Below are 15,287 nucleotides of genomic sequence, written 5' to 3'. Positions count from 1 at the left end.
TGAAGTGAGTCAAACCCTCACCGAGAGACCTGTGGGACCCTCTAGCGAGCCTTCTGCCATCTGCATGTGCTGAGGTAGATCTTGCTCTGTTGGTGGCCCTGAGAAATTTCACTGGTCAGTTGTCTTGTAGTCTATTATTACCCAGATGTCTGTGTGTTCCAAACAATTGTTTTTAAATTGCTTCATTAGACTGTCTCAGCAGACCCAATCCTGCTACACTTGGCTGGCTCAGGTTCTCTGGAGCAGGGCTGGGGGAGCTGGGCAGGCATCTCGCTTGCTGATGCACCTCCTGGAAGCGGGTGCAAAAGGGGACACCCCTAGAGGAGATGGGGAGAAGGTGTCCCCCACCCACCTGACAGAAGAGGCAGCATTGGAAGGGGTGAGCTCTGGAGTTAGAGAGAGCTGGTGTCAAGCCCAGAATCCATTGTTTACAGACTACATGACCTTACCTTGTGTGGGTTCCTTGAGCCTCAGTTTTCCCTTCTGCCCAATGGAGTCATTGTCCCAATATTGTGGGTGGGTGTGAGGATAGAGGGACGTGCCGCAGTGCCTGGCTCACCTGGCCAGTGGCTGGAACATGGGTGGCCCCTTCCCTCTGCTTCCACAAAGAGCCCCTGATCTCTCTGCAGAGGCTGGGCCACCAGCAGGGTTGAGAAATTGGGTAGGTGGCACCAGTGGCCCCTCAGGTGAGTCATTGATATTCCAGGTAACTTTACCTGAGGACCCATATCTAACAGACCCTGCTGTGCCCAAGAACAACCCTGCAGGCAAAGGTTAGGACACAGGACCTAGAATCACGCTGCCTGGGCTCAAATCCCTGCTCCCCAGTCACCAGCGGCGTGACCTTGGGCTAGCTGCCTGTCTTCCCCAAAACCCGGGTGCTCCTCTGAAAGCAGGGAAAGTAAGAGTTCCCAACTCACAGGGTACTTTTCCTGCATAATCAAAGCTTTTCCCTGTGATCCCCAAACTCCATTTCCCTCTCTGAGATGGCAGTCATCCCGGAGGTCTTACCCATGTCCCTGCCTTCCTTGCCAGAGGCTCTTGAAGACAGAGTCTCTCCTGGTGACTCAGGATCAGTGTGCAGGGAGCCCCTGGGGCTGAGCCGTGCTGTCTTCTCCTCTCCTGAGCTGTCTCTCCTCCAGCAGCCAGGGTGCTACGGAGACGCCCCCGCACTCCTGCTCCTCATCCACTGTGGACACGTTTTCTGTAAAGGGCCACATAAGAAACATTTTAAACTCTGTGGGTCAACAATGATCTCTGCCCTGTATCCTTCTTTGCGTTTTGTTGTTTGTTTCAACCCTTTAAACACGGAAAAACCATGCTGAGCTTGACAGTTACCCCAAAACAGGCTGGGTGGGGCCCATGGGGTGTAATTTGCCAACCCCTGGAGAGACAGGTAAGCACACTATGTTAAAAATGCATGTTGAACAAATGTTACCAGGCCTGTGAGGGAGAACATGACATGGCTCTGGGTCAGTAACTTCAGGTACTTAAAAGCATTTTTCCCTCACAAGTCAGAGGTTGTGTTCCCGAGGCTTCTGGACTCCCGTCCTTTTCATTTGTGTGGTACGATCGCCTGCCCCGCCTCCCCCACCACGAGCGTTCGTTCAGCACTGATGCTGTCCAAGGCCAAGGCGTGGTCCAGGTGCCTCTCCATAAGGGATGCTACTTATTCCTCAAACAACCTTACAGGGTGGAAATTCTCACGCCCATTTTATACCGGGGGTCAGAGCTGACGTGAGGACTTTGATCACTTCATTCCAAAGCCGTCACAACAAAGAGGCCCCTGCAGGAGGATTTGGGGGGACATGAAGAAAGAGCAGGGTGGGGAGAGGGGGGAGGAAGAGAAAGCACGGGCATTCCTTCAGCCCCTGTCCTATATTATAAAACTGACTAAATAGCATCATGAGTTTTTGGAACATGTTTTTACATTTTTTTTGGTGAAAGATGTTATGCGTTCATTCTTTATAAAAATCAGTCACAGAAATGAACCAAAAAGAAAGCAGAAAAATCATCCAAAATTCTACTCCCAGAAACAACCTCTGGTACCATTTTGGTGAATATTCTCAGACACCTCTGTCTGATTGTAAACACATATGTACATGGCTTTAAATGAACAGGAGCAGACTCCACATGCTGTTGTGTAAAATCCTTTTTTTTTCTCTCGACAATATGTTGTGGACATCTTTCCACGTCAATAAATATAGAGCAACAGCTTTGTGTTAAATGGCTGCATGATATTCGATCGCATGTACGAACAGGACTTTTAAATGCAAAAGAGGCATTGGGTCCGCCAGCTCCCAAAGTGGGTGTTAGCGGGACGATGCTCAGATGGCAGCCTGGGTGCCTGAGTTTGATAGCATAACTGCCAGGGCCAGGGGTCTTGGACTCACCCCATTCGAGACCAAGTCATACCAGGTGGGCTTCAGTCGCCCCAACTCACTCCCAGAAAGGCACTGCCATCCTCCCAGACCCAGCTCACCTGGGGTTTCTTTCTGAGGTGCCCCAGGATGGCATGTCACACATCTCCATTTTACGCAGAGGCCATGATATTCCAAACCTGCAGGTCAGAAAAATGAAGCCAATTATTCCTTGAGAGAGAACAGTGAGTGATTAAGCACAACTCACTGATTTTGTGATCCTGGGCAAGTTGGTAAAAATTCCCTCAATGCAGTTTCCCCATCTGTAAACTGGGGATAATCATAGTCCCTAAATCACAGAGCTGTTGAGAGGATTAAATGAGATCATTGCAACCAGCTCTGAATACACTGCCTGGTGTTCAGTCATTGTCAATTCCCCTCTCACCCCAATCATCCCCTCCTCCTCATCTTCATCCTTTCTGGAGACCGGCAGCTTTTTTCTGACACCAGCCTAGACAAAAGAGGGATGGAGAAGAGCCTCTCTGTATAGGAATGGGCTCTCCAAGGAAAGACTGGAGGTCCTGGGGGTCAGACAGGAGAAGGAGACTTGGGGTGGTGATCTTGGTTTTCCAATGCCTGCAGGGATCAAATAAGCAGGGGAGGGATGAAGGACTCAGGGTCAGACCTCTATGAATGGGGGAAGAGGCTGGCACACAGAGGATGGACCAGTAAGGGCAGAAATTTCTAATAGGAGAGCTTCACTGAGCTAGCTCAAGGGGTAATGAGCATCCCATCACTGCCCACTGCTGTAGGCACTCGGGTGGAGATGACCTGAGAAAAATCTTCCCAGGTCTGAGCCTGCGAGAACAGAGGTCAGCCTGTGGATGCTCGCCAGCTTGACGGGAGGTGGAGGGTACAGAGGGGCGAAGGTGCTGCTTCTCACCTGCTCCCCGGGGGCAGGCGGGGCCCCAGCTGCTGCCTCTACAATCTGCATTCAACCCTCGTCTGTGACGAACTCTGCATGCGGCAGGCTGCTCCCAGAGATGTGCTATTTTAAGTGCTTCCCCTCCGCCCCTAAGGGTGCCATGTGTTTATCTTGCTTTCGAGTTAAAAGGGAAAATCAATTTCACTCTTACCTTAGAAAGGTTTGGGGGTGGGGGCCGTGGGGTGGCTTCATTTCATTAAAATGAAAGAGGGAGCGGGGGGCAGAAAGGGCCGCAGAGCCCCGCCCCCGCGGCCAGTTATGAATAAACAGCAGCCTGCATCCAGAGCTTGTTCCCTCCCCCATCAGCTCCGATTGTGGGGGCACAGGAGGCCCGGGGTTCACCTGTGATGGGCGACAGGACTGTGGGAGAGAGGGAGGGAGAGAGGAGCGCAGCTCATCACTGCCGTGTGTGTGCGTGCATTCACGTGCGTGCGTGCGTGTGTGTGTGAGAGAGAGAGAGAGAGAGAAATGGGGTGGGGGGAAGAAAGAGCAGGAGAGATGGGAGAGAGAGGTGTCTTTGGGCTTTTGTTTCCCTGAGTGCCCATTTAGAGAACAAACTCAACATTTATTGAGCACCTATTGCATCCCAGGGGCTGTACGAAGCACAGGAACCTGACAGTGACCAGTTCACAGCCTCTGCCCTTAAAGAGCTGCCTGGAAGGAAAGAAAGGAGGCCAGTAACTACTGAGCTCCTAATGTGTGACATCCTGACATTCAGAATTATCTCATTTAATCCTTAGGTCATGATTACGTAAGGAAATTGAGCTGTGTGTTCCCTAGGGAGGAGGAGAGATTCTCTCTCTCTTTTATGGATGTAGCTCCAGTCTCTGGAATAGTGTCCAGCATGTGGTATTGATGCGGATAGACCGAGAGATGGTGGGTAGAGTACTTCCTCTGTAGAGGAAAAGAGCAAGTGCTGCACGTGTGTCACTTCTATTATCCTTATACCTGCCCGGGGAGGTGGTTCCTATCAGCCTCTTTCACAGATGAGGAGACTGAGGTTCACAGAGATGAATTTCCTGGCCCAAGGTCACACAGCTTCAGTGGCTGCATTCTGAGGGCCGTTGCTCCAGGCAGCCTGGGCTGGCCAATGGCTGGGGAGGCAGGGATGTGAATCCTTTCCCAGCACTCTGAAGACCAGCACGAGGGGAACAAGAGTTAGGGTTGCTGTTGGGGGGATGCTTGGTTTCAGGGCTGGAGGAGTAATGGCTGTAGAATGTGAGTGGTCAGGGCTGCCATTGAATTTGGACCTCCAGGCCCTGAGTCAGGTTTCTACACCTCCTACTACAAGAGGAAAGGGGTGTGTGTGTGTGTTTGTGTGTGTGTGTGCGGTTTGAGTTAGTCTAAGCATACATGTATGTATGCATGTGTGTGGTGAGTCTCTGAGATCTAGGCACCATTTTCTTGGATGGACATGGCTCTGGCTTAGGTTCTGAGTCTTGGCTGGGCTGTTTCAAGCTCAACTGGGCTAGGGTGAGCCTGGCCACCCTCCTCACCCTCCCCTTTTATAGCTGCCCCCTTGGCAGTCTGCATTTCTACCATCAATCTTCTCAGCAGTTACCAGGGAATCCCAGCTCCAGCCCTTAGTCCAAGGAGCTGCTCAGACCCTCCTGCTCTGAGGCCTAAGGCAGCCACATCCACCTCTCCATCTATAGGGCAGGAGGTGTCTGATCCATAAGAGAAAGATGAGTTTCTCCTGTCTCTGGAAATGTTCGTTGAGAAGAGTCTTTGGAGCTGAAGCTTTAGAGAAAGGGGAGACTTGCTACAGAGTGGTCAACCTGCAGTGAGGTGGGTAGTAATTCCACATTTACAGCCATCCTTCCCTAAGACCACCCACCCCGGGGGCTTCAGAGGAAGCAGACTGAAGGCTGCTGGGATAAAAGCTTGGGTTTGGTTGACCACTGTCTTTCCCATCCATCTAAATGTTTAACTAACACAATGAAAATGCTTAGGTTCCAAGCTATTTAAATAATCTCCCTACCTTCCAGTTGAATAACACCTCCATGCGCTGGGCTGATGGAGGGTGCAGCCGTAAACCCGACGAAGTTCCTGTCCTCAAGGAGCTTACAATCCTAATGGAACCAGACATGGAAACAGTCAATGAGGCAGCTGCTCTGATGGAGACGTGAGCAAAACGTGCTGGGAGTGAATGTGTGGGGACAATTCGTTCTGATAGAGACCTTCTGGGCAAGTCTCACCAAGAAAGTGGGGTTTGAGCTGACCCTGATAGGATGGGCAGGGATTTAAAAGCTGCAAAAGCCAGTAAGGAGGGACCTAGACTGAGGAAACCACCTTGAAAGATATTCAGTGACCTAATGTGCATGGTGGTCTAGGGGCTGTGAGTGGGCTGGATTGGGGCAGGGTGGGCTGGAGTATGCCCAGAACCACAGTATCCTGAGGCCGCCATGGGTTCGGTACTCTGCTAGAGGATTCACAACTCTCATTTTATCGTCGTGGCTATCTTTCAAGGTCAGTATGATCATCCCTAACTTACAGGTGAGGTAACTGAGGCCCAAAGAGGACAAGTGATTTGTCCAAGCTCAGACAGTGAGAGGCGGAGCTGGGATTCAAACCTGAGTCTATGTGACCCCAGAGATGTGGAGCCAGAAACGACAGACTTAGGCTTTTGGGGTTTATGATGGCGGCAATGGGGAGGGGCTTGGGGTCCTGAAGGTTTTTGAGGAGAAGAACAGAAGGACTTCAACTATTGCCTTAAGAAGATCATCTTGTAAGGATGGTGGGGCATGGAGGGGATGGGAGAGCTGTCGGTGGACTACAACATAGCCCAGGCTGGAGAGAAGGAGCCATGGCAGTGGAAATGAAGGGTCTGGGAAGAATGCGAGAAGCAGGGCTTGGTGACAGCAGGATCGGGGTTGGGGGGGTGGTGCTTGGAGAAATCTCCCCACCACCTCACAGAACCCATGAGTAGGATAAGGCCATGTGGTCTGCACTCCTGTGAACCTGGCCCTGGTGCTTAAATCCCCTTGTAAACTACCTGGGCTTTGAGAATCCAGTGAACGCCTCCACCAGAATTCAAAAACACCTCAGCATCCAATCACACTCCTCCAGCACGGGGGTGTTCACTTCCTTCCGACTCTTGGATGCTTCTGACTGTTAAAAGGTCTCCTTTCAATTGAAATGAAACTTGCCTCTCCACAGTCTCCACCCAATCAGTCCAATTCTGTCTCTTGGGACAAGACAGAAAGGGTCTGATGCATATTTCATATGCCTGATCATCAGACACTTGATGACAATTCTCATGTCCTCCCAAACTCTTTTCATCTCTAGGCTATATAGTAATAATGGCAATAATGTGAATATTTATTGTGCCTTCCCTGTTCCTAGCACTGTGCTGAGAGCTTTGCATATCCTGTCTCAGGGGCGGACCATGAGTAGCTTTGAAATGTCTTCATAAGGAGTTCCATTGTAATCCCAAAGGCATGAGAGCTTGTTGCAGGATTTTAAGTAGGAGATGAGATATTTTAGGAAGACCACTCAGATGGCCAGTGTGAAGAGTGCCCTGGTGGGGCAAGAATGAGGCAGGGAGGCTGTTGGAATAATCCAGGTGAGAAATGAATAGGACCTAAACTTCAGTGGTGGGAAAGGGTGTGGGAGACAGGGGGTAATTTGAGAGTGTTAAATCAACAGAGCCTGGGAAGTAGTGGGCCATGGGGACTGAAGGGGAAAGAAGAATCCAGGTTATCTTCAAATTTTGGTCCCAGGCAGATTCTATGAGACAGAAGAAAGTCTAAGAAGAGTATCTGGATCTTTTTGAGGGTGATGAGAAGGAGAGATTAGAAGGAGAAATTACTTTCAGCTTTGTACATATGGGATGTAGATGCCAGTGGGATACTATGCATTAATTTAGTTTGTACATTCATTCACTTAACAAGCCTTTACTGAGGATTGACTATGTACCAGGCACTCTGCTACGTGCTAAGGTTGTAAAAACTTGGTCACTTTTGTTCTTGAGGGGCTTTCTATCCAATAGAGTGAGACAGATATGTTAATTGTCAAGTGTAAAAAATTCATCTTGCAAGATTTCCTTCAGTAGATGAATGGATAAACTGGTACAACCATACAATGGAGTATTATTCAGTGCTAAAAAGAAGTGAGCTATTAAGCCATGAAAAGACATGGAGGAAACTTAAATGCATACTACAAAGTGAAAGAAGCCAATCTGAAAAGGCCGCATACTATATGATCCCAACCATTTGACATTCTGGAGAAGGCAGAACTATGGAGATAATAACAAGATCGGTGGTCGCCAGAAGTTAGGGGGGAGGGAGAAATGAGCAGATGGAGCATAGAGGATTTTTAGGCAGTGAAGCTGCTCTGTGTGTTACTGTAGTAGTGGATACATGTCATTTCACATTTGTCAAAACCTTTAGAATGTACGACACGAAGAGTGAATCCTAATGTAAACTATGGGCTTTGGGTGATAGTGATTGGTCAATGTAGGGTCATTGATTGTAACAAATACACCGTTCCAGTGGGGGAGGTTGATATAGGGGAGGCGGGCATATACGGAAGGCAGGAATGTGTGGGGACAGTAGGTGTGTGGAAACTATCTGGACTTTCTGCTTAATTTAATAGTGAACCCCAAACTGCTCTGAAAATAAATTCTGTTTTAAAAATTAGTATTACAAGATGCTGAGATTGAAATCTGTATAGTGAATAGAATTCTAAAGGGGGAGGGGCAGTCAGAAAGGGCTTCATCATGGAGGTGACCCTTGACTGGTGAAAGGCATTAAATGGAGATAATGGATCTACCAGACCATTATAGCTCGGGAGAGGGCTGTAGGCAGGCGATAATGATTGGGAATTCATCAGATCATCAGCAAACACTGTGGAAGCCAAGGAAACCCAGGGATGAGTATGCCAAGTTCAGAGGAAAAGAGAGGTGAGGGTGAGACCCCCAACTATGGCAATGCCTGAGGGGAGGAAAGACTTTGGAGGAGATGACAAGACATGTTCTGAAAGGGAGGTGGAAATGAGAAGAGAGAGACACTGGGTGAAAGGAGGATGCTAGAAAGTGAGGAGAGAGGCTAATTCTGTACAAGAGTGGCACAGGGGAACTCGGAAATGAGGGAAAAAATAAGTCTCTGAGAGCCAATTTGAATCAATGAACTAGAGCAGAGATATGCTGGGTGATCTAAGAATGAAAAATAGTTCTGGGGCCAGGAGCACTGGGCTATAACCTATATTGTATGTCTAGGAAATCTAAAACAAGAAGGGAGTTGGTCACAGAGGAGAAGAGTTCCCAGAGCCAAGATGAGCCATGCCCATCCCAGGGCTGTCTAGAAGAGAGGAAGCTTTGGCTTCCAGTCTCAGAAAATTCTGTCCCTAAGGACAGAGACAGAGGGCCATAAGACTTTGTCTAGTCCCAGTGGCAAGACCATCTCAAGGGCAAGATGGATGGATGCAGAAGGCTGAGGTGGCCTCTGGTCCATTCATTCAGCAGCTTCCTTTGCTCTGAGTCTACTTCTCAAGCAGCCTTTCAGAATCCATGTAGATTTGCTCCTAAGATGCCAGGTCCTGAGCCCAGCTTTTCCCAGTTGGAATTTTGGTATTTATCTCAAGCTACTCATCAAATCCCCCACTTGCTCTCTCTTCTCCTCACCTGGCCTCACACTTCATTGACAAAATGAAACTCCCTCACCTTCCCCCTACCAAATCTACTGACCTACCGATATCTGGTATCTAAACCTACACTCTGCATCTTCCCTTCTGTTACGTGGATGAAGGACTCCTATGCTTATGTACAAATCCTCCATTTATTCCCATGACTCTACCCCAGCTAGCCTTTTCAAGGACTTTGCTCCTTTCATCCGCCCCCCTACTTCATCTTCACCTGCATCCTCATCTAAAGATGTGCAAGTTCCAGAATGACCCACCATTTTAAAAAACCCACCATTGACCAGACATCTCCCTCAAGGTATTGTCCTATTTCCCTGTTTCTCTGCACAGCAAGACATTTCAAATAAATAATTGTCTACAGTTGCTATAATCTCTTCGCCACCTCTAATTCTCCCTTTGACCTTTTCTACCTGGGCTTCCTTCCCCACAACTCCACCAAAACTGCTCTTGTCAAGATTACCTGGGACCCACATCTGGTCAAGTCCAATGCTTGCTCCTCATTGGCTCTCCACTGTGATGATACCTCCTTCTTCCTTCGAACAGTTCCTCTCTGAGCTTCTGGGACACCCACTCTTCCTGATCCCCTCCCAATTCATGGACCTCTCTTCAGTGTCTTTGCAGGCTCCTCATCCTCTGTTTGATGGAGGTTTTCTAGCTCCCCAAACTATGTCTTCACTCTTGACCTCCACTAAGCCCCAGACTCACCTGTCACACGTATAGTTGACTGCTCTCTGTGGGTGTCGATCAGGCCTCTCAGATGGCACATGGCCAAAACCTAACTCTTCATTTCCTCCCAAAAATCTATGTCCTATCTCAGGAAATGGCACCACCATTTACCCTGATGCTCAAACCAGACACTTGGGAGTCACCTGTGACTCCTCCACATGTTCTTCTTTCTTACAACCAGGCCAATTATGAGTTCCACCGATTCTATTTAGAAATTATATTCTGGCTCTGTCCAGTTCTCTACATTTCTATGGCTACCACGTATAGTAGATGCTGTGGTGTGTCCAGGCACCCATTCTCCCAGCTGCTGAGTCCCTATCCAGGAATTTCCCTCAGCTGAAGAGAGAACCCCCTTGCCCGACCCATATCCCACATCTGGTGACCGGTCGATTCTGGGGCATGAAAACCTGGCCCTCTTGCCTAAATTCAGGACAGCTTGATGGGCTGTCCCAGCTCTGCAGCTTCCCTTGGGGTGGGTGGAAGGCTCTGCTGCAATTTCATCCATTTAATTTCTCCCTCTGCCCAATCCTGTTTTCCTCATTCCCCCATAGGTGCTGTTCCTGCATTCATTCCCCAATGAGTTACCTGCATGCAAATCACAGAATTTCCGAGTCTGTCTCCTGGGAAACCTGATCTATAACACTCTAGTCAGAACCACCATGATTTCTCTCCTTCACCACCATAATAGCCAGCCAACTTATCTCCCTCTTTTGGCCCTTGTCTGCCTACAATCTAGTCTCCATGGAGAAACCATAGTGATCTTATAAAACAAAAACCACATCATTGACTCCCCTTCTTTAAATCTCTATTCATTCACTGTTGCATCTGGAATAAAATTCAGCCTCCCCACTACAGTCTACAGGGTTCTGTATGGTCTAGCCCTGCTGGTGTCTCTGGCCTCATCCCTGATCTAGCCACACCAGCCTTCTTTCTGCTCCTTGGACACCCCCAGAATTTTCCCACTTTAGAGCCTTTGCATTAGATGTTCCTCTGGCCTAGAATTCTCTTCTTCCAGGTCTTCCCTTGGTTCCTGATTTTCATTTAGACCTCACCTCAAATGTCACATTGCTAGAGAAGCCTTCTCCAACCACCCAGTTGAATGTAGCCCCTCAATGTAGCATCCTCTAATACTTCACCCTGTCTTACTGTCATCATAATTCCTACCACTCTCTGAAAGCTTACTGTCTATTTGTTGACTTATTTTAATCTGTGCCCTCATGCATAGAACATAATCTCCACTGGGAGTAGAGACTGTGTCTGTACTGTTGAGTGCTTCAGTGCTGCATCTGCAGGACCCAGAAGTGTGCAAGTGTATGAATGAATGAATGAATGAATAATGGAAGTTGCCAGGAGCCAGCCTGTCAGGGTCCTCCCCGGTCCTCCTGAAAGAGGTTTAGATTCAGAGAGTGTCTTTGGGGAACAGGGCTCTGAGCCACTTCAGTCATCAATATCAAAGGCCACAGAGAAGTCAAGTACAGGAAGGATCTAAACCATTCATCAGATTCAGTAACTAGGAGATGATTGGGGACTTTGAGGAGAATACCTTTAGTGGAGTAGAGGAAGCAGAGGAATTAAATTGCAGCAAAATGGGAGTGAACAGAAAAGCAAGTAGTGCATACAGAAAACACTAGGAAGATATTTCTCAGGGGTGGAAAATAAAGAAGTCTCACTTGTTTCTGTTGATTTTTTGAGATGGGCTTTGCTTGGTTATAATCTAAGGTAAAATTGCTATGAGCACCAGCTGATATTCACAGGCTGCTGGCTGTGCTGGACTCTCTTCTAAGCTCTGTGTGTATTCATTTTCTATTGCTATGTAACAAATTACCACAAATTTAGCAGCTTAAAACAATATGCATTTATTATCTCAGTTCCTGCAGGTCAAGAGTCCTGACATAGCTTAGTTGGGTCCCTTTGCTTAGGGTCTCATAGTCAATTATAGATTGACATCTACACTCAAAGTGTCAGCTGGGCTGTGTTCTCATCTGGAGGCTCAGCTGGGGCAAAATTCACTTCTAAACTCATTCAGATTTTTGGCAGAATTCACTTCCTTGCAGTTGCAGCACTGAGGACCTTGGCTTCTTGCTGGCTGTTGGCTAGAAGATTCCCTAAGGTCCTGAGGGCCACTTGCAGTGGCTACAGGCCACCTGTAGTCCCTAGAGGGTGCCCAGAGTTTCCTATTGTGGCTGCTAACTTCATCAAGCCAGCAAGGGAATCTGTTTTGGTCTTCTAATATGGAGTCTTATACAAAATGTGACATAATCATGGGAGTGACATCCTATCATCTTTACCATATTCTATCGGTTAGAAGCACATCCCAGGTCCTGTTCACACCATCACGTGGGATTACACATAGGCCTGAACAGCAGGAGGTGGGAATCACGGTGCCACCATAGAGTCTGTCCACCTTAATGTGTATTAACCCATTCAATCCTCACAACACTATGAGACAGGTCTTACTATTATCCCCATTTTATGTAAGAGAATGCTGGTGATAAGAGAGAGAAAAGGGATAATTAATGGAGCAAGACCCCCAAGGCAACAGGGAAGGAGACAATGCAGAGTATAGCTGAAGAATTCTCCTGTAATTAGAAGAGAGACACCCCAGTCATGGATGCTGAAGAGGAACAAGGGAAGGACCCGGATCAGCTTGTAAGACTGGGGTAATATCCTAGGAATCTACCCAAGAGAAATGAAAATATATGTCCCCAAAAATGTGCCTACAAATATTCATAGCGGCATTATTTATAACAGCCAAAAAATGGAAACAACTCAAGTGTCCATCTACTGGTGAATAGCTACACAAAATGTGTTATATACATATAATGGAATGCTATCTTGCAATAACAAGAAACCAACTACTGATGCATGCTACCACATGGGCAAACCTCAAAAACATTATGCTAAGTGAAAGAAGTCAGATACAAAAGACTACATATTGCATGACTCCATTTATATGATGTGTCCAGCAAGGCAAAGCTATAGAGATAGAAAGTAGATTGGTGGTTGCCTAGGGCTGGGGCTGGGAATGGAGAGTGGCTGTGAATAGACATAGGATTTTTTTTTTTTTGAGATGGTGAGAATGTTCTAGGATTAGAATGTGGTGATAGTTGTACAACTCTGCCAATAAACTAAAAATTATTGAATTGTATATTTCAGTGGATGAATTTTATGGTATGTAAATTACATACCATAAAGCTGTTTAAAAAATTGGGGCAAAAAATTGACAGAGTGCCTCCCCCCACCCCCACTGGCCTTTTTCTCTCCCATGGAGGTGAAGGTCACACACTGACAGTGAGAAGTGCAGCACTGGGGTAAGGGGGCTTGTCAAGAAGGGACAAGGGTTAAAAACACCAGTAGGGGACTTCTCTGGTGGCACAATGGTTAAGAATCTGCCTGCCAATGCAGGGGACATGGGTTCAATCCCTGCTCCAGGAAGATCCCACGTGCCACGGAGCAACTAAGCCCACGAGCCACAACTACTGAGCCTATATGCCACAACCACTGAAGCTCCCGTACCTAGAGCCCGTGCTTCACAAGAGAACAGTGAGGAGCTTGCGCACCGTAATGAAGAGTAGTCCCTGCTCGCCGCAACTAGAGAAAGCCCGTGTGCAGCAAAGAAGACCCAACACAGCAAGTAAATAAATAAATAAATTTATAAAACAAACCAACAAAAACACCAGCAGGGGAGACAGTAAACAAAGCTAATGTGTGGAAGGTCATTGTTGGCAGAGCTGAGGGTCCAGGTCAGGATAGAGACTGTGAACTGTTCGTGTCCCAGTCTACAGTATAATTTTTTCCAATCTTGCTCCTTTCAGAAGCCCAAGTCCCTAAGAAAAAGAAAAGCATAGTTGGGTTCAACCAGACTTGGCATTTTGCTGGATGGGATGGAAAAAAACCACAAGGAGGCTGAGAGTGTTGGCAAGAATGGGATCAATGTGATGGTGATGGCATCTCTGACGGGCAGGGAAGGGTGCAAAGCTGAAGAGGAGCTGATGGACCAGGACATTGAGGAGGGTTCAGAGAGTAGGGGCCTCAAGAAGGTCAACGCACAGTGGGAGTGAGGGTCTCAGGGACCGTCACATATGCTGGTTCCTTTACCTGCATGTCCTCAACTGTCAGTGTTCTCCTGGAAGCATGATGCCTCAGCCTGAGCAACCCATCCCCATGTGCTGTGGCCTGAGCAGGGCAGGGCAGATGGTCACCTCCCTTGGGATAGGTGTTAGGCGTCTGCTGAAGCGGCCCAAGGTTAAATAATCCTTTTTCGGTGGCTTACAGCAGCCTGAGCAATGGGCTTTGCGGCCAGCTTGTCTGTATTTCAAATCCTGCTTCCCCCACTCTTTAGGTCTTAGAAAAGTTGCTTAACTGCCCTCAACATTAGTTTCCTCATCTGCCAACTAGAGGGAGTAGTAAAGAGTATGTGACTTGTAGGGCTGTTGTGAAGATCAAGTGGGACATCGCTGGGTATGAAACACCGGGTATAGTACCTGGCCTGAAGAACTCCTGCACACATATCTGCTGTCACTGGTACCCACAGCAGGGAGCTGACTGATGCTGAGCTTGCTCTTAGCTCATAGCCCTAGAGCTACATGGTGGGGCCGCTGTAAGCCCACAGTTGGGTTCAGGACCCAAGGGCAAAATTGCACGTTTATGCTTAGGTCACTTCATCCTGTAAATCTCTGTCTCTTGGTCCAGCCAGAGGACATCTATTTGATCCCACCTCCTTGGCAGCACCTCCACAGGCTCCTGCAACTGTCCTGTGTACCTGTCTGCAAGCAGGTATCTTTTCGTGATCTCTAAGTCACTGGTGGAAAGGCAGGGGCTTTATGCTGCCTGGGTCTGGGACCCTTGGATCATTCATCCAAGGAAGGAAAACACATAAAATGCAAGCCCTGTGTCTTCAAATGCTTGCTTGGGGAGTGGGGCATTTGGAGGGGAGGGGCAATCTCTTATACCGGGTGCCTCCCTGGGATTAGACCCTCCCCTCCTCAGCCCGTCTGCCCCTTGGAGGTGAAGGTGATTTCACTGCAGCCTCCCTCCTGGGGCGCCTTCCGTTCACGCTCCAAGTCCCCCAGGCAGGAGGATCGATGCTTTCTGTGTCTCCTGGAGACACACCGCACATTCCTGCAGGACTATTGACAGCCTCGCCTCTCTCTCGTATCTTCCATACTTCATTTGTGAAAAGAACTGTAATTACCCTCTGGAGTCATTGGAGAAAAGTGTACAAATTGAAAAGGACTGGAAATGGGCACCTCTGGCTGCGGAGAAAACACTTTCAATATTGAACCGTTTTCTCCCGGGCCTGTGCGTTCCCGTTTGCTGGGCCCTTAGTGTTTTTGCCGCAAACTGTGGCTGCCTTTGTGCCCACCCCGACAATGGGCATTTGACACGGAGGGCAGGGAGATTAATGAAAGACCAGAGTTTTCCATTTCTCCCTTCAACAGCTAACTACTTTCTTTTCAATTCCTACTGCTAAATAGCTCGGACAATTAATAAAGCTTCGGTTGTGCTTGGTTTCTGTCTCTTTTCTTCTTTCCTTCCCCCACAGTTAGTTGTTTATGCTGCCTTAACCTGACCGT

This window comes from Hippopotamus amphibius, chromosome 1, assembly GCF_030028045.1.
Source record: "Hippopotamus amphibius kiboko isolate mHipAmp2 chromosome 1, mHipAmp2.hap2, whole genome shotgun sequence".
NCBI classification, from domain to species: domain Eukaryota; kingdom Metazoa; phylum Chordata; class Mammalia; order Artiodactyla; family Hippopotamidae; genus Hippopotamus; species Hippopotamus amphibius.
The sequence above is the reverse complement of the archived record's forward strand: the minus strand, read 5'-3'. Positions refer to the sequence as shown.